At 44.2% G+C, this 21,761-nt stretch overlaps 1 pseudogene; it reads left to right on the forward strand.

The window, feature by feature from the left end:
• LOC119315707 overlaps positions 1-8,351 on the forward strand; it is a 39,360-nt pseudogene extending 31,009 nt beyond the window's left edge.
• The last annotated feature ends 13,410 nt before the right edge of the window (positions 8,352-21,761 follow it).

The following is a 21,761-nucleotide window of genomic DNA, read 5'->3' on the forward strand; positions in this document are numbered from 1 at the left end:
TCCTGCGGCGAAGTTCCTCTCTTTGCAGAGAGTCGAGTGGCTCGGGCTGGTACTCTTCGTGGTCTCGTGCAGGGTCGCCTCCGTCGCCTGCCCCACCATCACGGGCGAAGCCAGGGGGGCTGCGAGGCCCGTCGACCATCAGGATTTCCGCCGCTGGATCACTGCTATCACATTCAGATGCAGTCTCTATGGAGCCAGTCGACAGATCGAACAGGCCGTAGAGAGATTCGTCGGGCTCGATTGCCACAACTTGGGTGGTGGCCGTCTGGCGAGCCACCGCGTGTCTCACCCACCGCTGAAGCCTCGACCGACCCGAGCGCTTGCGCTGGCGGGAGACCAGGAGGGCGGTCGATAGGGGAGTCGACCGATATGGGGTCGACGGCTGCCGCAGCAGAACGCCACGGACACATGCGCGAAAATGCGTCGCACCGCGGACGGGGAGCGCATCGACGTCGAGTGGAGCCTCCTGGAGCCAGGAGGAGTCGTCGGCGACGAAGGTGAGAGCACCGAGACGAATCTCTGGACCCTAGACCAAAACTCCAGCAGCTACCATGATGAAAGTACTCGGAAGAACCGCAACTTCTCCACAAAATCGCTAAAACACCTGCCCCACGGTGGGCGCCAACTGTCGTGGATCTAAGTCTGACAGTAGAGTGGGGGGTAGGTATGGAGAGGCAAGGTCCTAGCTATGGAGAGGTTGTAAACACAAGAGATGTACGAGTTCAGGCCCTTCTCGGAGGAAGTAAAAGCCCTACGTCTCGGAGCCCGGAGGCGGTCGAGTGGATTATGTGTATATGGATTACAAGGTGCCGAACCCTTCTGCCTGTGGAGGGGGTGGCTTATATAGAGTGCGCCAGGACCCCAGCCAGCCCACGTAATGAAGGGTTTAAGGTACATTAAGTCCGGGGCGTTACTGGTAATGCCCCACATAAAGTGTCTTTACTATCATAAAGTCTACTTAATTACAGACCGTTGTAGTGCAGAGTGTCTCTTGACCTTCTGGTGGTCGAGTGAGTCTTCGTGGTCGAGTCCTTCAAGTCAGTCGAGTGAGTCCCTCGTAGGTCGACTGGAAGGTGATTTCTTCTAAGGGTGTCCTTGGGCAGGGTACTTAGATCAGGTCTGTGGCCCTACCCTAGGTACATGACTCCATCAATACTTGAATAAGAGTTTTTCAATGAAAGACCTCGGTGAAGCTGCTTACATATTGGGCATTAAGATCTATAGAGATAGATCAAGACGCTTAATTGGACTTTCACAAAGCACATACCTTGACAAGGTTTTGAAGAAGTTCAAAATGGATCAAGCAAAGAAAGGGTTCTTGCCTGTGTTACAAGGTGTGAAGTTGAGTAAGACTCAATGTCCGACCACTGCAGAAGATAGAGAGAAAATGAAAGATGTTTCCTATGCTTTAGCCATAGGCTCTATCATGTATGCAATGCTGTGTACCGGACCTGATTGTGCCTTGCTATAAGTCTAGCAGGGAGGTACCAAAGTAATCCAGGAGTGGATCACTGGACAACGGTCAAGAACATCCTGAAATACCTGAAAAGGACTAAGGATATGTTTCTCGTATATGGAGGTGACAAAGAGCTCATCGTAAATGGTTACATTGATGCAAGCTTTGACACTGACCCGGGCGATTCTAAATCGCAAACCAGATACGTGTTTTTACTGAACGGTGGAGCTGTCAGTTGGTGCAGTTCTAAACAAAGCGTCGTGGTGGGATCTACATGTGAAGCGGAGTACATAGCTGCTTCGGAAGCAGCAAATGAAGGAGTCTGGATGAAGGAGTTCATATCCGATCTAGGTGTCATACCTAGTGCATGGGGTCCAATGAAAATCTTTTGTGACAATACTGGTGCAATTGCCTTGGCAAAGGAATCCAGATTTCACAAGAGAACCAAACACATCAAGAGACGCTTCAATTCCATTCGAGATTTAGTCCAAGTGGGAGACATAGAAATTTGCAAGATACATACGGATCTGAATGTTGCAGACCCGCTGACTAAGCCTCTTCCACGAGCAAAACATGATCAGCACCAAGGCTCCATGGGTGTTAGAATCATTACTGTGTAATCTAGATTATTGACTCTAGTGCAAGTGGGAGACTGAAGGAAATATGCCCTAGATGAAATAAAAAAGTTATTATTTATTTCCTTATATCATGATAAATGTTTATTATTCATGCTAGATTTGTATTAACCGGAAACATAATACATGTGTGAATACATAGACAAAAACAGAGAGTCACTAGTATGCCTCTACTTGACTAGCTCGTTAATCAAAGATGGTTATGTTTCCTAACCATAGACATGAGTTGTCATTTGATTAACGGGATCACATCATTAGGAGAATGATGTGATTGACTTGACCCATTCCGTTAGCTTAGCAATTGATCGTTTAGTTTGTTGCTATTGCTTTCTTCATAACTTATACATGTTCCTATGACTATGAGATTATGCAACTCCCGTTTACCGGAGGAACACTTTGTGTGCTACCAAATGTCACAATGTAACTGGGTGATTATAAAGGTGCTCTACAGGTGTCTCCGAAGGTACTTGTTGGGTTGGCGTATTTCGAGATTAGGATTTGTCACTCTGATTGTCGGAGAGGTATCTCTGGGCCCTCTCGGTAATGCACATCACTCAAGCCTTGCAAGCATTGCAACTAATAAGTTAGTTGCAGGATGATGTATTACGAAACGAGTAAAGAGACTTGCCGGTAACGAGATTGAACTAGGTATTGAGATACCGACGATCGAATCTCGGGCAAGTAACATACCGATGACAAAGGGAACAACATATGTTGTTATGCGGTCTGACCGGTAAACATCATCGTAGAATATGTAGGAGCCAATATGAGCATCCAGGTTCCTCTATTGGTTATTGACCGGAGACGTGTCTCGGTCATGTCTACATAGTTCTCGAACCCGTAGGGTCCGCACGCTTAAAGTTCGGTGACGATTGTAATTAGGGTTTTTGTGTTTTGATGTACCAAAGGTTGTTCGGAGTCCCAGATGTGATCACGGACATGACGAGGAGTCTCGAAATGTTTGAAACATAAAGATTGATATATTGGAAGCCTATATTTGGATATCGGAAATGTTCCGGGTGAAATCGGGATTTTACCAGAGTACCGGGGGGTTACCGGACCCCCCCCCCGGGGGGGGGGGGGGTTATTGGGCCTACATGGGCCATAAAGGAGAAGAGGAGGGCCGGCCAAGGCAGGCCGCGCCCCCTCCCCCCTAGTCCGAATAGGACAAGGAAGGTGGGGCGGCGCCCCCCTTTCCTCTTTCTCCCTTCCTCCTTCCTTTTCCAACAAGGCAAGAGGGGGGAGTCCTACTCCCGGTTGGAGTAGGACTCCTCCAGGCGCACCCATAGGGCCGGCCGCACCTCCCCCTATCCCTTCTTTATATACTGAGGCAAGGGGGCACCCCATGACACACAAGTTGATCCTCGTGATCATTCCTTAGCCGTGTGCGGTGCCCCCTTCCACCATATTCCACCTCGGTCATATTGTAGCGGTGCTTAGGCAAAGCCCTGCGTCGGTAGAACATCATCACCGTCATCAGGCCGTCATGCTGATGAAACTCTCCCTCAACGTTTTGCTGGATCGGAACTCGAGGAACGTCACCGAGTTGAACATGTGCAGAACTCGGAGGTGCCGTACGTTCGGTACTTGGATCGGTCGGATCGGGAAGACGTACGACTACTTCCTCTATGTTGTGTCAACACTTCCATTGCCGGTCTACGAGGGTACGTAGATAACACTCTCCCCTCTCGTTGCTATGCATCACCATGATCTTGCGTGTGCGTAGGAATTTTTTTGAAATTACTACGTTCCCCAACATACCAGCGGGTGAAATGAACATGGATTGGATTGAAGTGAAGGCAACATGCATGTGGTGCATGTCGGAAGTCGTACAATCCAAACTTGATCAAGTTAGGATTAGTATTACTTTCGACATGCACCACGTGTTGCCTCAATTCAATCTAAGTCATGTTTAGGCATAGCAGTAGCAGTAGCATAGAGATAAGAGAGGACACATCTCTCTATTAGCTACCTATACGAACCTAAATTAACCCCCAAAACCCCTAAACCACCTCCTTTCAAAAAAACTAGCCGCTGAAACGCTGACGCGTGAAAGCTTATTGGTCCCGGTTGGTGCTACCAACCGGGACCAAAGGCCCTCCTGCCTGGGCTCGCCGAAGCGGCCACGTGGAGGCCCATCTGTCCCGGTTTGTATAAGAACCGGGACTAAATGCCTAGGGCATTAGTAACGACCCTTTAGTCCCGGTTCCCCAACTGGGACAGATGGGCCATATGAACCGGGACAAATGGGCCTTTTTCTACTAGTGAATTGTTGTTGCCGCTTGCTATCTCTTGAGCATGCGTTGGTTTTCCCTTAAAGAGGAAAAGGTGATGCAACAAAGCAGCATAAGTATTTACCTCAGTTTTTGAGAACCAAGGTATCAATCTAGTAGGAGACCACGCGCGAGTCACCTCGTACCTACACAAACAAATAAGAACCTCGCAACCAACGCGATAAAGGGGTTGCCAATCCCTTCATGGTCACTTGCAAGAGTGAGATCTGATAGAGATAATGATAATAATATAAATATTTTTGGTATTTTTATGATATGGATTGAAAGTAAAGATTGCAAAATAAAATAGATTGGAATATAGGCATCACTTCCGTGACAAGTAGACCGACTCCTGCCTGCATCACTTCCGTGACAAGTAGACTGACTCCTTCCCGCATCTACTACTATTACTCCACACATCGACCGCTATCCAGCATGCATCTAGAGTATTAAGTTCATAAGAACAGAGTAACGCCTTAAGCAAGATGACATGATGTAGAGAGATAAACTCATGCAATATGATATAAACCCAATCTTTTTATCCTCGATGGCAACAATACAATACGTGTTGTTTCCCCTACTGTCACTGGGATCGAGCACCGCAAGATTGAACCCAAAGCTAAGCACTTCTCCCATTGCAAGAAAGATCAATCTAGTAGGCCAAACCAAACCGATAATTCGAAGAGACTTGCAAAGATAACCAATCATACATAAAAGAATTCAGAGAAGATTCAAATATTGTTCATAGATAAACTTGATCATAAACCCACAATTCATCAGATCTCGACAAACACGCCACAAAAAGAGATTACATCGAATAGATCTCCAAGAGAATCAAGGAGAACTTTGTATTGAGATCCAAAGAGAGAGAAGAAGCCATCTAGCTACTAGCTATGGACCCGAAGGTCTGAAGTAAACTACTCACACATCATCGGAGGGGCCATGGAGTTGATGTAGAGGCCCCCCATGATCAATGCCCCCTCCGGCGGAGCTCCGGAAAAGGCCCCAAGATGAAATCTCTTGGGTATAGAAGGTTGCAGCGGTGGAAACAGGGTTTCGTGGTGCTCCTGGATGTTTTCGGGGTACGTAGGTATATATAGGAGGAAGAAGTAGGTCGGTGAAGCCACGAGGGGCCCACAAGGGGGGAGGGCGTGCCCCTGCCTCGTGGCCGCCACGTTGGTTGCTTGACGTCCACTCCAAGTCCTCTGGATCACGTTTATTCCCAAAATCACGCTCCCGAAGGTTTCATTCCGTTTGGACTCCGTTTGATATTCTTTTTTTGCGAGACACTGAAGTAGGCAAAAAATAGCAATTTGGGTTGGGCCTCCGGTTAATAGGTTAGTCCCAAAAATAATATAAAAGTGTAAATTAAAGCCCATTAACATCCGAAATAGATAATATAATAGCATGGAACAATCAAAAATTGTAGATACGTTGGAGACGTATCAAGCATCCTCAAGCTTAATTCCTGATCGTCCTCAAGTAGGTAAATGATAAAAACAGAATTTTTGATGTGAAATGCTTCCTAACATATTTCCCAATGTATTTTCTCTTTATTGTGGCATGAATGTTCATATCCGCAAGACTCAAGATAAAAGTTTATTGTTGACATAAAAATAGTAATACTCCAAGTATGCTAATCAAGAAATTATGTCTTATCAAACTACCATAGCCAAAGAAAACTTATCCCTATAAAGTCATATAGTTTTGCCATGCTTCATTTTTGTCACACAGAATGCTCTCATCATGCATAAGCCCAATGACAAGCCAAACAATTGTTTCATACTTAGCATTTTCAAACTCTTTCAACTTTTACGCAATATATGAGCGCGAGCCATAGACATAGCACTATGGATGGAATAGAATGTGATGATTGAGGTTGTGTGAGAAGACAAAAGGGAAGAAAGTCTCACATTGACGCGACTAATCAATGGGCTATAGAGATGCCCATCGATTGATGTCAATGCAAGGAGTAGGGATTGTCATGCAACGGATGCACTAGAGCTATAACTATATGAAAGCTCATCAAAGGAAACTAAGTGAGTGTGCATCCAACTTGCTTGCTCACGAACACCTAGGGCATTTGAGGAAGCCCATCATTGAAATATACAAGCCAAGTTCTATAATGTAAAATTCTCACTAGTATATGAAAGTGACAACATAGGAGACTCTATCATGAAGATCATGATGCCACTTTGAAGCACAAGTGTGGAAAAAAGATAGTAGCATTGTCCCTTCTCTCTTTTTCTCTTATATTTTTTCCTTTTTTTATTTGGGCCTTTCTTTTGGCCTCTTTTCTTCTTTTTTTTCGGGGAATCATAGTCTCCATCGTCCTTTTCTCACATGGGACAATGCTCTAATAATGGTCATCACACTTTTATCTTCTTACAACTCAAAAATTACAACCCAATACTTAGAATAAAAAATGACTCTATGTGAATGTCTTCGGCGGTGTACCGGGATTGCGATAAATCAAGAGTGACATGTATGAAAAATTAAGTATGATGCATTACCACAAATATGATGTCAACTACATGATCATGCAAAGCAATATGACAATGATGATGCGTGTCATAATAAATGAAACGGTGAAAAGTTGTATGGCAATATATCTCGGAATGGCTATAGAAATATCATAATCATGGGCGATCAACCGAGACGCCGACCTCCGGGACTTCCACTCGGATGTCCTGCGTCGGTTCCTCGCCGGCAAGCTCTTCTCGGCGCCCACTCGGGTGTCCTGTGTCGGTTCCTCGCCGGCAAGCTCTTCTCGGCGCCCACTCGGGTGTCCTGTGTCGGTTCCTCGCCGGCAAGCTCTTCTCGGCGCCCTACCTCGATGAACGCACGGCCGACCGCCATGCCGAGGTCACGTCCCTCGTGGACAATCTGCTCCAGGACATAGCGGCAGCAGGCGGTGGCGGCGCGCTGGTCACCCTCCGCCCTAGGCTCTTTGAGTTGGTGCTGAACGTGATGCTGCGTGCCGTGACCGCGCACGGGCACTCTGGCGACTTGGGCAGGTTCCGGGAGTTCGTCGAGGAGTCGTTTAAGGTTATCGGCGCGCCCAGCGTCGGGGACTTCTTCCCGGCACTGCGGTGGGTCGACCGCCTATGCGGCATCGACGCGGCGCATGCAAGGCTGCAGGCGAGGCGTGACGCGTTCGTCGGAGGCCTCGTCGACGACCACAGACGAAGGCGGAGCAAGGCCGGTGGTGGACACACGACCAGCGTTATCGACGAGCTCTTGGCGCTACAAGAAGCCGATCCCGAGTACTACACAGACAACGTCCTCAAAGGCATCGTCTTGGTGAGTAGTAGCATCGTAATTGCTTCATCCAACATGAATATAGCTTAACGTATATAAGCTGCTGCAACGTAATGTCCAACCAATCCAATCCAGGTACTGTTCAGCACCGGGACTGACACGACGGCGCTGACCATCGAGTTGACGATGGCTCTGCTGCTGACGCATCCGGAGGCGCTGCAGAGGGCTAGGGACGAGATAGACGCCAACGTCGGCACGGGACGGCTTGTCGACGAGTCTGACATGGCCAACCTGCCCTACCTCCAATGCGTCGTGAAGGAGAGCCTTCGGCTGTGCCCCGTCGGCCCGCTCATCCCGGCGCACGAGGCCATGGAGGACTGCACGGTGGGCGGCTTCAGGGTCCCGCGCGGCACCATGATCCTAGTGAACTCGTGGGCGATCAACCGGGACGCCGACCTCTGGGACTCCCCAACGGAGTTCATGCCGGAGAGGTTCTTGGACACGGCCAAGCCCACGCCCATGATGCCGTTCGGGTTTGGCCGGAGGCGGTGCCCCGCGGAAGGGCTGGCGATGCGCCTCCTTGGCTTGACGCTTGCGACGCTCGTGCAGTGCTTCGAATGGGATGCCGGGGAAGGTGCCGGTCTAAGCATGCCTATGGCCACGCCGTTGGCTCTTGTGTGCCGGCCCCGGGAATTTCTCAAGGGCTTGCTCTCTGCTTCCACTTGATGTATCACATATGGAGTAAGGGCAGGTTTTTTTAATTATGAAGGAAAAATAAATAAATGATTTGATGTGAATCCTATGTTAGGGCATCTCACGACATCCCCTGAAATGTAAGAGCCGACCATCCAATGATATTTCCTAAATATCCGGTCAGGTCCCATCAATTTCATTTCAAATGCATATCAATATAAGAGCAAGTTAAATTGTGGTTTACATAGCACCCGGTCATAGTTTTGGCATGCGCATGTTCACAAAAGTCCGTGTAAAAAAAGGGAATTTTTGCCCTGCTAACCGGCTATCCGAGCCTCCTCGATCACACTGCCGCCGCCTCCTCCCACCATTCGGCTCCTTCTTGGTCGCCTCCTTCTTAACCGCCTCCATCTCGTCCGCCAAGCGCTTCAACATTTTGACATGGATGGCGTGCACGATTGTCGTCGCATCGTCATCCAACTCATCCATCCTTATGGTCAACATCTTTGTATCCTCCGAAGCAGCCGCGAGCTCATCCCTTCTCTATTCGAGCTTCGTCTTCTTCTCTTCGAGGTTGAGCTTCTTCCCACCTCTCGGCCTTCTTTTCCTCCTTAACGTCGGAACGCTTGAAACATGTTTTCTCCTTCTTCGCCAAGATGTCCTCAAACCTCTCCGTCTTCTTTATTTGTCCTTGTGGTCAGAAGCTAGCATTTCTCTTTTCAATATGGATCGATAAAGCAGTAGTACAATTTTACCTACCAAGAAATAATAGGCGCACAACAACCTATCGTCCAGTGGCATATCTAAGCTTTATAACTTTACAAAGAAGAACATACTTACATTATTATGGTGTTTTTTGTTAGTGAAATGGAACCAATAATTATAGATATTTTCATAGAAATTTCTGGTCTCTATACATATGATTGTATTATTTGTATCACATAATATAGATATCTCTAAAAATGTAAACTAAATATAATGCCCTCGCTACCGTACTAGCTGTCATAATCATCAAAACGGTTGCAATCAATTGATCGGATCTTTCTTTCTGAGTTGAAGACTGGCAATTCTTTAGAAAACCTGACATATGTACAAATATTAACTCCAACCGTCAGATCGATCTGGATCCAGGAAGATGACTTGGCTAATGCATGGTTGCTAAGGACATTAATTTTGCACTTTGATTACATACATTAGCTGTGCTTGTCCTTATTATTAGAAGCCAGCATTTCTCTTTACAAAATGGATCAATGAAGCAGCAGTACATCACTAGCTCTGTCTGTCCATATTGCCACAAGCTTGCGTCTCTGCAAAGTAGATCAGTGAAGCAGTAGTACATTGTTTACCTACCAGGCAATAATGAGCAGACGTGATACTATGCGAGCTAGCTAGCACCACTATATATATGACAAGTATGCAGAGCTAGCTGAAGCTCCCCCTCGCGCCTAGTTGTTTGCCGATACTCAAAGTAACACGTAGATACGTATGCATCTAGTTGTTTGCCAATACTCGAAGTAACACACAGATAAGTACGCATCTGAAGAGATAGAGGCAGAGAGAGTAGGATGTACAAGGGTGAAATTAAATAAACAACACTTTGACTGTAGTATAGGGCTAGTACTACAGAAAAATGGAGGAGAAAGAGCTAGTCAAGTGTGGTAATCATAAATCTGCTAGTGCGGGAATAGAAGACATTGGGAAAGAAGTATCTGTGTATGCACAAAGTTAGGCAACGACAGTCTTCGATCATACGACCAACAGGAGGGACTGCATGCATCGCAGAGCACGGTGATGCGACACACCGCGGTGCTGTTGTCGACCACTATGCCGGCCTCTCAGATGCGCCTGCACATCCACCACTGCCTGGAACACCGTCACCTCGAAGCATTGCCACACATGCCGCACCTACCTTTGACCTGGCGCATCGACCTCAGCGCGGCTCTGCGTGTTGTGCCGGCCCAGCGCAACGGGTCTCCATGTCCGTCGTCCATTTTATTGACCGTCGGGCCCAATAAATCCCGAAATTTGAGAAAATTTTAAAAGGCTAAAAGGGCGAATCTAGTTGCGGCTTTTTTTGCTGAAGAGTTACCAATTTTATCATAAATTACGTTGGTTATTCCTAAGCATTCAAAAAGTTGTGAAAACCCCACTATAGTTTATGGATTCCCCAAATAACTTATTTTCATTGGTGTTTGGTCTTCAGAATTCATATTTACACTGCGTTTGTTTGTACAATGACGTGTAAAAATTCGTACTTTACGTTCCATGATTTATCAATGGTTTATTGCTATTTTCTAGCTTTGTATCTTTTTTCTTGTGCACAAATCACTATGTTGTTTACACATATAAAATTACTGAGATAATCTTGCAATTGGGGAACTTTACATTGCTTTACACATTGTCCTTACTCATATTACTAACAAAAAATTCATTATTGGATATACCACGTAATGAGCAAAATAACTCGGAATGGCCATATCGTGATTCGTGCTTCAACATGATAACCTTGCTTCAAACCTATGATTACAACAAATTCCTAGGCTTGGATATTCACAATAAATGACCCATAATAACTCTCCAAATAAAGGCCTCGTACTATTTGTATCACAAGATGTCACGAGCCCGGATAACTCAGGGAGAGCTAAGGGAGATGATGGTGCCAATGGGACTTTGCATTGCACTAACGGACATTTTGATGCACCTCATGTCAGTCAGTCATCTAAGCCACTAGCAAGCCGGCAAGATACCAACAAGACTCTCTCAGACAATGCGATTAGACATTCTATTCATGAAAATAGAGGTAAAAGAAAAGCAACCAACATCAAGCATGACAAAATATTGCATCAGTCTCAAGAATAGGAAAGCATGGCTGTTGACACCTGATTTTGGCAAGATACAGAGTGAAAGGGTTTCAGCATGAGAAAGTTTCACATCGTCGAGTGAAACAACTTTGATGTTTAGGCTATCGCCATTCGACCTCATCTCAGTGGCCGAAGCTATGCTCCGAGTGACAAAATTTAGTGTTCTGAATGCTTTTCGGCCGATTACGCCCTCAATATGACCTCAGATGAAGGATCACTCTAAAGGAATTGTCTTCGTATCGTCGAGGCAATCGATTTTCATATATAAATCATCTTAATCCGAGTTCATATGCAAAAGTTACAGTCAATACGGTCTGGACAGGCCAGAGACCAAAATATTACGCTTGACACCAGACACATGTTGATGAGTGTCTGATAGAATGCGTGAGCAATTCGGCCCTCAAGACGGCCTTGAATCGAAAAACCTTCAACACAGAAAAGTTTCTCCTCGTCGAGCCGATCGATTTTCATATATAAATCGTCTCAATCCGAGGTCGTATGAGGCCTGAAGAGACAAAACAAGATCAGGCTATGTTTTCAGTTGGAAAATCCGAGTGAAAAGCTACCATCCGAGTGAAAACTTATCAATCGAGTGAAAGCTTACCATCCGAGTGAAAACTTACCGGTTGAGTGAAAGTTTTTCGTTCGAGTGAAATTATTATCATCCGAGTGAAACTGTTACCGTCGGAATGAAAACTTGCCGATCGAGTAAAGAGACTACCTTCCGAGTGAAAATATGGTCATCCGAGTGAAGATTGTCTTCCGAGTGAAAGATTGTAACATCCGAGTGAAAAAGTCCAGTCGGACGATCCAAGTGAATGACTCTAATCCGAGTGGATGAGCTCGAATCCGAGTGAAACTGAACATATGCCCGAAAATTTATCAAGATGACCTCGGATGAAGAAGTGTTCAATACAGAAGTTGTGCATATCATCAAGACGGTAAACTTTGGTTTTGGAGTCATCATCATTAGAGATAATATATGGCCTACAAATTCACTACGAGACTCGGATAATCCATTCTACTGCAAGACCGAGTCCAACTGGAAGGTAAAGATGACATCGAAAAGTATTCAAGAAAGCCTTATTTGAAAAAGTGATCAACATGAGAGTTGTTCGTATCGTCGAGGCACACAAGTTTGATATTTGGGCCGTCTTGATCGGAGATCATATGCAATCTCAACGGCCCGCGCAAGAAGGAAGACAGAGTTTGGGCCAGATTTAGGTTGAATCCAAGTTGGAATAGAACTAGGACTCTAGGACGTGAATTGATGTAATTTTTCTTGTAAGGAAAGCCTAGGTGAATCCTTTACTTGTACGGGAAGTCCAGCCGCCTCTTATATATATTGGGGGTGATAGCCGATTGAACAACACACAATTGAACAAATCAATATACTACCTTTTCATCTGCGTTTTATCTCTCCACCATTTTTCTCTCTCGTTCTTCGATGTTCCTCGAATTTGAGAGCTGCGAATCCCGAGGCTCTAGGGGCGAGCGAATCGACCTAGGGCATCCCATAGCCGCCGCACTCCCTGACGAGGTCCCTCCCGGGGGTGTGGGGTTTCGAGTCTGCAAAAGTGCCCGTCGACTGTCTTGCGTATTGCACTGTCGGTCGGGCCTCCTTCGACGTGACCTGTGGTGCATCACCCCCGGCGTCGAGGGTACACGTAACGTGTTCGTGTGTCAACACACTTTTTGGCGACTCCGCTGGGAATGAAGATCAATCATCATCATCCACCATGTCTGATCTTCCCAAGCCATCTGAGGTAGACGCCGATAACATCATTAAGCCCAGTCTTGATGAGATATCGGCCGATCATCGCCAAGTCTATGAGGAGTACAAGAAGGTGCGCGAGGAGAAGGACCTACAGGAGTTCCTTGCAAAATTCAAGAAAGATCGCCAAGGCAGCATCACTCCGGTTGAAGAAATCAAGTTCCCTCCTCTTCAAACTGAACATGTTAAACCCTCTGTAAGTACTGCCTTTTCTCCTAAGCAGTGGGCTGAGATTGAAAGTCGTATTGCTGATGGTAACAATCTAGTCTATCAAACTTTCATAGAAAATACTAATGCTCAGAAGAATATATCTCAATCGTCTAGTGGTAATGATGGTGTAGGTACTAGTGTGCAAAACCCTAATCTGGCTTTACCTATTTCATCGGCGCCTCCCGTGCTGATGGCTTATTATCCTACCCAAACAAATCAGATTGTGGCCGCACCCATTAATCCTATTATGAGTATGCCAGGTTCGGTGGCAACACCGAACCAAACCCTACCTACAGCGACAACCACTCGACCATTACCAAATTATGGGTCGACATACATGCCACAATTCCTACCTACAGCTAGTAACCCTACTCCTCCTATGTCATTGCCACAAGCTTCATCATCCACTATGAATGATGGTCTAGCTAATCTTAGAGAGGAGATGGCTAAGATGCTTGGAGAAAATTTTGGAGTTGAGTTACCTTGGAATCGAATTTACCAAAAGCCGTACCCCGAGTACTTTGATGCCATCTAGTGCCCTCCGGGATATAAGATTCTAGATTTTGTTAAGTTCAATGGAGAGGGCACAAAAACCACATGCGAGCATGTTAGTCAATATTTAGCACAACTGGGTGAGGCAGGCTCATTGAATGAACCAAAAGTGCGTTTATTTCCTTTATCATTAACTGGTACCGCATTTTCATGGTTTTCTTCTTTACCACATGGTTCCATTCGGATTTGGTCGCAGCTAGAGAAGAAGTTTCATTATCACTTTTATAGCGGCGACAATGAACTCAAGTTGTCACATCTGACATTGGTTAAACAGAAGCATGATGAATCGGTCTCCGATTACGTCAAGAGATTCAGAGAAACAAAAAACCGGTGTTTTAGTTTGGTGATAACTGAGAGGGACTTGGCGAACCTAGTGTTGAGTGGTTTGAGAACTCCCATTAGAGAAAAGTTAGAAGGCTATGAGTTCTTAACTATCAACCAAGTCTTACAAAGGGCTTTGGCTCAGGAAAGCCGAAGCAAAGACCTCAAAGAAGTGCATAGATACAAAGCCGATCGTCCAAAGATGAATATGGTGAAATATGATAGTGATCACTCGGACGATGAGGGTGATGTTTTTGCTACTGAATTTGTTTGGCCATCTAAGGCCAAACCCTTTACTTTCAATGATCTGAAGCCGATTCATAAGAATCGTGATGAAGAGATGAAGTTTACTTTTAACATTTCTAAGTGTGATGGAGTATTTGATGCTTTGCTGCAGGCTAAGATTATTAGAATATCTCATACTTTACCGTCGTTTGAAGAGCTAAAACGGCGTGCTTATTGCAAGTATCATAATTCTTTTTCTCATGCTAGTAATGATTGCAATGTTTTTCGACGACAGATACAATCGGCCATTAATGACGGACGATTGAACTTTTTTGAGATGCAAGTTGATAAACAACCTTTTCCAATGAATACCATGGATTTGGAGGGGAAGAAGCTACTCATTCGGCCGAAGGTAGCCGAATCTTCTAATAAAGCTAATATCATTGTTGGTGAGCCCAGGAAAGACAAGGAAAGCAACACGGTCTTGGGGAGACATGTTGTGCTTGATAAGCAGCCCGATGGCAAGGAAGTGATCAAAATCAGCATCAAGAATCCTACACTCGGGGGACAACCGCAAGTGCAAGAAAATACTCGAGTTAAATTTGTCAAACCCAAGAGTCCAGAAGTTGGCAAGTGGAAGAGGAATGAAGCTAAAGTGCAACGCAAGCAGATCAAGCCAACTTTTGATATGTTGCTGTCCAAGTATGCCAATCAGTCGGTTGGTTCCAGCTCTAACCAACCATCATAGTTGAAGCAACTAAGGTCACCATCAGATGATATGTTCAGTTGATATATGAAACCGAGTGGACCAAAGGCGTTGTTTCCAGAAGAGCAAAGGCAAACTGTTTGGGATCGACTTGAATACTCATATAATGGCCGACTGAACATCGGTAACTATCGGCCGGCTGGTCAAAACATGCGACCAGATGGAAATTATCCGAGTGTAAGAATGCACCCAGGTGGAAGTTATCCGAGTGAAAAAATGTGGCCTAGTAGATTCCATCCGACTGAATTCCCTCCGAGTAAATTCCATCTGAGTGAATTCCATCCGAGTGACATCCATCCGAGTGGATTCCATCAGAGTAAAAAGGTGCGCCCGAGTGGAAATTTCATGCATCTGGAAAGTCGAAAAGAATGGCATGTTAAATCACCAAGTGTTGCAGCAGTTGAGTCGGGAAAAGGCAAGGAGAAAATAGATGTCGACTCACTTATCTTGGGCACCGAGACATTCGCTATACATCAGCCGATTGTGCATAGCAATCCGATAGAGCCGATACTTGCTATCGCGCCAAAGCACTTGGCTAATGACCAGGAAGCAAGCACCAGCCAAGTAAAAACGAGAGATCCTAAATACACTCAGCCAAAGTGGTGTCCTCCAAGGCTAACGAAGACACAAAAAAGGAAACTACAGAGGTTAAGGAGTCAAGAGATGGCAGAACAAGAGGCCGAGAAGCAAAGGGATAAGTTGTTCAATGGCACTCGGCCTATGGTACCTACAAAACAAGTGCGGATGCCCAAACAAATACAAGATGCAGTGGCTTCTACACCTATCACAGCAGCACCTACACTACCAAAAGAGGACGACACAATCATCGCATCGTCTATGTTACCTATTGCTTCCTCTTCACTCGAACAAATTTCAGAATTGGTGGATGCACTCGAGGAGGAGGCTGATATGTTGGACTATGAGTCTACGCCGGTTCATAAAGGTATGGATATCAATATGGTGTATTACTTACCTACTGAGTTTCGTGCTGTAGATGAGGAAGGGGAGGTGGCTCAGATGGATTTTGGCCCTAAAAACGCAAATTTGAGAAGCCAAAAGAACTAGTAACGCATCTAAAACCATTATATCTCAGGGGTCATATCAATGGCTCGCCGATCACTCAGATGCTTGTTGATGTTGGTGTTGTGGTAAATCTTATGCCCTATTCGGTCTTGAAGAAATTGGGTTTGCCTGATGAAGAATTGATGAAGACCAATATGGTGCTCAACGGATTTGAAGGCAAAGAGAAAACTGAAGCCAAAGGTGTAATGTATGTGGAGCTTACAGTCGGAAGCAAAACTTTTTCTACTCCATTCTTTGTCGCTGAGGTGCAAGGTAACTACAACGTCATACTAGGCCCTGATTTTGTTCCTGCAAACCAGTGCGTGCCATCCACTATGCACCAGTTTTTGATTCAGTGTGTTGATGATGAAGTGGAAGTCATTCATGCGGATAACTCGGCTTGTGTTGCTTTGGCTGATGCATCGGTGGATTGGCAACATCCCAATGCTACTTTCTTGACGGGACATGACTTAACAGAGTTTGATTTTCTCAGCGCGACCAAGAATGATTTTGTGCTCGTCTCTTTAAAGCCGACTAAATGCAATCGGCTCCAAGGTATGATATGTTTTAATGGATTCTAGCTCCGAGTGGTTACAAAAACGTCTTGTAAAATATCGGTCCAGCGAGAACGATATGTATGAGTCTATAGAGGAGTTGGATGACATGGATAAACTTGGACAAGGTTTTACATCGGCCGATCCATTAGAGGAAGTAGATATTGGAGATGGTTCAGTCACTCGACCGACATTTGTAAATAAAAATTTGAAAGTCGATTGTAAAGTTAAGTTAATCGAGCTATTTAAAGAATATGTTTGTTGCTTTGCGTGGGAATATCATGAGATGCCAGGTTTAAGCCGAGAGCAAGTAGAGCATCGGTTGCCTATAAATGCCGGTTTTAGACCTTATAAACAGTCGGCTAGAAAATTTAATCCAAAAACATATGACCGGATCAAGGAAGAGATCGGTCGTTTGCTTGAAGCTAATTTCATTCGACCTTGCAGATATGCCGAGTGGATTTCTAACATTGTCCCAGTGGAGAAGAAAGGATCTGGCAAGTTGAGTGTGTGCATTGACTTCAGAGATTTGAATAGGGCTACGCCCAAAGATGAGTATCCCATGCCAATAGACGATATGCTTATTAATGATACTTCTGGACATAAGGTTATTAGCTTTCTAGATGGTAATGCCGGATACAATCAAATTTTTATGGCCAAAGAAGACATGTACAAAACGGCTTTCCGATGTCCTGATTTTCTTGGTTTATTTGAGTGGACTGTGATGACATTCGGACTAAAAAATGCTGGAGCCACGTATCAAAGGGCTATGAATTTAATTTTTCATGATTTACTCGGTGTCATACTTGAAGTTTATATTGATGATATTATTGTCAAATCGGATGCTTTTGAATCTCACTTGGCCGATTTGCGTTTAGCTTTTGAAAGAATAAAAAAGTATGGACTGAAGATGAATCCTTTAAAGTGTGCATTTGGCGTATCAGCTGGCAAGTTTTTGGATTTCATTATTCATGAAGATGGCATAAAGATTGATCACGAAAAGATAGAGGCCATACAGAAAGTGGAGGCTCCAACATGCAAGAGAGATATGCAAAAGTTCCTTGGCAAGGTCAATTATTTGAGAAGGTTCATAGCTAATCTGTCAGGGAAAGTTGATGCATTTACTCCTATTCTTCGGTTGAAGAATGATGCTGATTTCACTTGGGGGGCAAAACAGCGAGAAGCATTTGATACGATCAAGAATTATTTGTGCACCCCTCCGGTGATGAAAGCACCCAAGCATAAAGAACCCTTCAGGCTTTACATTGCAGCAGAGGAAAGAGTTATTGGTGCTGTTTTGACTCAAGAAACCGAGGGAAAAGAGCATGCTATTACATATTTGAGCAGACGCTTATTGGGCGCCGAGACAAGGTATACATTTATTGAGAAATTATGTCTATGCTTATATTATGCTTGCACAAAACTAAGACATTATTTAGTACCGAGTGCTTGTGTAGTAGCTTGTCAAACCGATGCCATTAAATACATGTTGCATAGGCCAATTCTTACTGGTAGAATTGGCAAGTGGGCTTATGCTTTGATTGAATATGATTTGGCTTATGAATCTCTAAAATCCATGAAAGGCCAAATTGTTGCTAATTTCATTGTTGAACATCGGATTAATGACAAGCATGATGTTGATATGAACCTTGTTTCATTAGTACCATGGAGATTATACTTTGATGGTTCAATTTGTAGCAATGGCCAAGGTGTTGGTATTGTTTATATATCTCCTCATGGTGCTGTTTTTGAAGCCTCATGCCGCTTAGAATATTTCTGCACAAACAATCAAGCCGAATATGAAGCCTGTTATTCGGCCTACATACACATATTGAGGCTTATGGTGATTCATTACTAGTGGTGCAGCAAATATCCAAAGTCTTTCAGTGTTTAGACGAATCACTTAATGTTTATCTTGATAAATGTCTAGATATAGTCTCTACTTTGGATTGTTTTAGCATTGCACATATATCTAGACATGACAACTGGAAAGCAAATGAGTTGGCACAACAAGCATCTGGATATCATGTTGATCATGGCATGTTTCATATTTCTCAAAGTCCAATGTCTTGTCTTACTAGTATAGAAGAGGCCGAACCAGAACCCACTGATTCGGTCATTAACAAAAAATCTAGTGCAGATGACAATTCCGATTGGAGGAAGCCCATTGTTGCTTACTTGCGCAATCCGAGTGAAACGATGGACAGGGCTGTTCGGCATATGGCTTTCAAGTATACAATGAGAGATGATGGTCTTTATCGCCGAACAGTCGATGATGTTCTTCTAAAGTGTTTGGACGAGGACCAGGCAAAAGTTGCTATGGGAGAAGTACATGAAGGTATTTGTGGCACTCACCAGTCAGCTCCCAAGATGAAATGGTTATTGCGACGTGCTGGGTTTTATTGGGCGACTATGATTAATGATTGCTTCAGATATTATAAAGGGTGCGAAGCTTGTAAAAAATTTGGTGATATTCAATTGGCTCCTGTTGCTATGTTGCATCCTATTATCAAGTCGTGGCCCTTCAGAGGATGGGGTTTAGACTTTATTGGGAAAATTCATGCATCTTCCTCGAAGGGGCATCGGTTCGTATTGGTGGCAACTGATTATTCCACTAAATGGTCTGAAGCAGTACCTCTCAAGAACATGACACATACAAAGGTAATTCAATTCATAACTGAGCACATTATTCATAGATTCGTTATTCCTCAAACGTTAACAACAGATCAAGGTTCATCTGTCATGTCACACCAAGTCAGAGATTTTGCCGAATCTTATAACGTAAAGTTGCTCAATTCCTCTCCATATTATGCCCAAGCTAATGGACAAGCTGAGTCTAGCAATAAAATTTTAATCAAACTCGTTAAGAAGAAGATTGAAGATAATCTAAGGAGATGGCATGAGTTGTTGTTTGAAGCTTTGTGGGCACATAGAATTTCAAGGCATGGTGCTACGAAGGTGACCCGTATGAGCTAGTATATGGTCAAGAGGCCGTTTTACCAGTGGAAGTAAATTTGAATGCTTTGAGAATAGCCAAAGAAAATTATTTATCGGCAGTAGACTTTTATAACTTGATGATGGACAATATTGATGAGGTTGCCGATAAACGTTTGGTTGCTTTGAAGTCCATAGAGAGAGACAAGTTGAGGGTTGCAAGAGCTTACAATAAGAAAGTTAAGTTGAAGAATTTTCAAGTTGGTGATCTCGTCTGGAAACTGATTCTGCCAATTGGTTCAAGAGATAGAAGATTTGGGAAGTGGTCTTCAAGTTGGGAAGGTCCTTTTAGGATTACAATAGTTGTTCCCGGGAATTCATATTTGGTGGAATCAATACAAGGGGCATTGTTACGTCGAGTTCTCAATGGCAAATATTTGAAGAAGTACCACCCGAGTGTGTGGCAGGAAGCCTAAGTAGGCAATGGCCTATATACGATTATTGCCCTTAGCACAAACATGGCCGATACATAATTATCGCCCTAAGAAAAACAAATGACCGATGGAGTGTTGACATCGTCCTTAGAACGAACACCATGCATATTATTTTTCGGCACGCAACCTTTGCCGAAAAACTGGGGGGCATGTGTTGAAACCTGATTTTGGCAAGATACAAAGTGAAAGGGTTTCAGCATGAGAAAGTTTCACATCGTCGAGTGAAACAACTTTGATGTTTAGGCTATCGCCATTCGACCTCATCTCAGTGGCCGAAGCTGTGCTTCGAGTGACAAAATTTAGTGTTCTGAGTGCTTTTCGGCCGATTACGCCCTCAATACGACCTCAGATGAAGGAACACTCTAAAGGAATTGTCTTCATCTCATCGAGTCAATCGATTTTCATATATAAATCATCTAAATCCGAGTTCATATGCAAAAGTTATAGTCAATACGGTCTGGATAGGCCAGAGACCAAACATTACGCTTGACACCACACACATGTTGATGAGTGTCTGATACAATGCGTGAGCAATTCGGCCCTCAAGACGGCCTTGAATCGAAAAACCTTCAACATAGAAAAGTTTCGTCTCGTCAAGCCAATCGATTTTTATATATAATTTGTCTCAATCCGAGGTCATATGTGGCCTGGAGAGACAAAACAAGATCAGGCTATGTTTTCAGTCCGAAAATTCGAGTGAAAAGCTACCATCCGAGTGAAAACTTACCGATCGAGTGAAACCTTATCATCCGAGTGAAAACTTACTGCTACCTCTTGAGCACTGCGTTGAATTTCCCCGAAGAGGAGAGGATGATGCAGCAAAGTAGCGTAAGTATTTCCCTCAGTTTTTGAGAACCAAGGTATTAATCTAGTAGAAGGCTACGCTCGAGTCCCTTGTACCTACACAAAAACAATAGCTCAACGCAACCAACGCGCTTAGAGGTTGTCAATCCCTTCACGGTCACTTACGAAAGTGAGATCTGATAGATAATATTTTTGGTATTTTTGGTATAGAGATGCAAAGTAAAAAGTAAAAGTAAAAGCAAAGCAATAATAAAGTGATGGAGATTGATATGATGAGAAAGAGACCCGGGGGCCATAGATTTCACTAGTGGCTTCTCTCAAGAGCATAAGTATTCTACGGTGGGTGAACAAATTATTGTTGAGCAATTGACATAATTGAGCATAGTTATGAGAATATCTAGGTATGATCATGTATATAGGCATCACGTCCGAGACAAATAGACCGAAATGATTCTGCATCTACTACTATTACTCCACTCATCGACCGCTATCCAGTATGCATCTAGAGTATTAAGTTAAAAATAAAGTAACGCCTTAAGCAAGATGACATGATGTAGAGGGATAGTTTCATGCAATATGATAAAAACCCCATCTTGTTATCCTCGATGGAAACAATACAATACGTGACTTGCTGCCCCTTCTGTCACTGGGAAAGGACACCGCAAGATCGAACCCAAAGCTAAGCACTTCTCCCATGGCAAGAACAACCAATCTAGTAGGCCAAACCAAACTGATAATTCAAAGAGACTTGCAAAGATAACAAATCATACATAAAAGAATCAGAGAAAATTCAAATATTATTCATAGATAGACTTGATCATAAATCCACAATTCATCGGTTTCAACAAACACACCGCAAAAAGAAGATTACATCGAATAGATCTCC

This window comes from Triticum dicoccoides, chromosome 6A (assembly GCF_002162155.2).
Source record: "Triticum dicoccoides isolate Atlit2015 ecotype Zavitan chromosome 6A, WEW_v2.0, whole genome shotgun sequence".
Classification (NCBI taxonomy): domain Eukaryota; kingdom Viridiplantae; phylum Streptophyta; class Magnoliopsida; order Poales; family Poaceae; genus Triticum; species Triticum dicoccoides.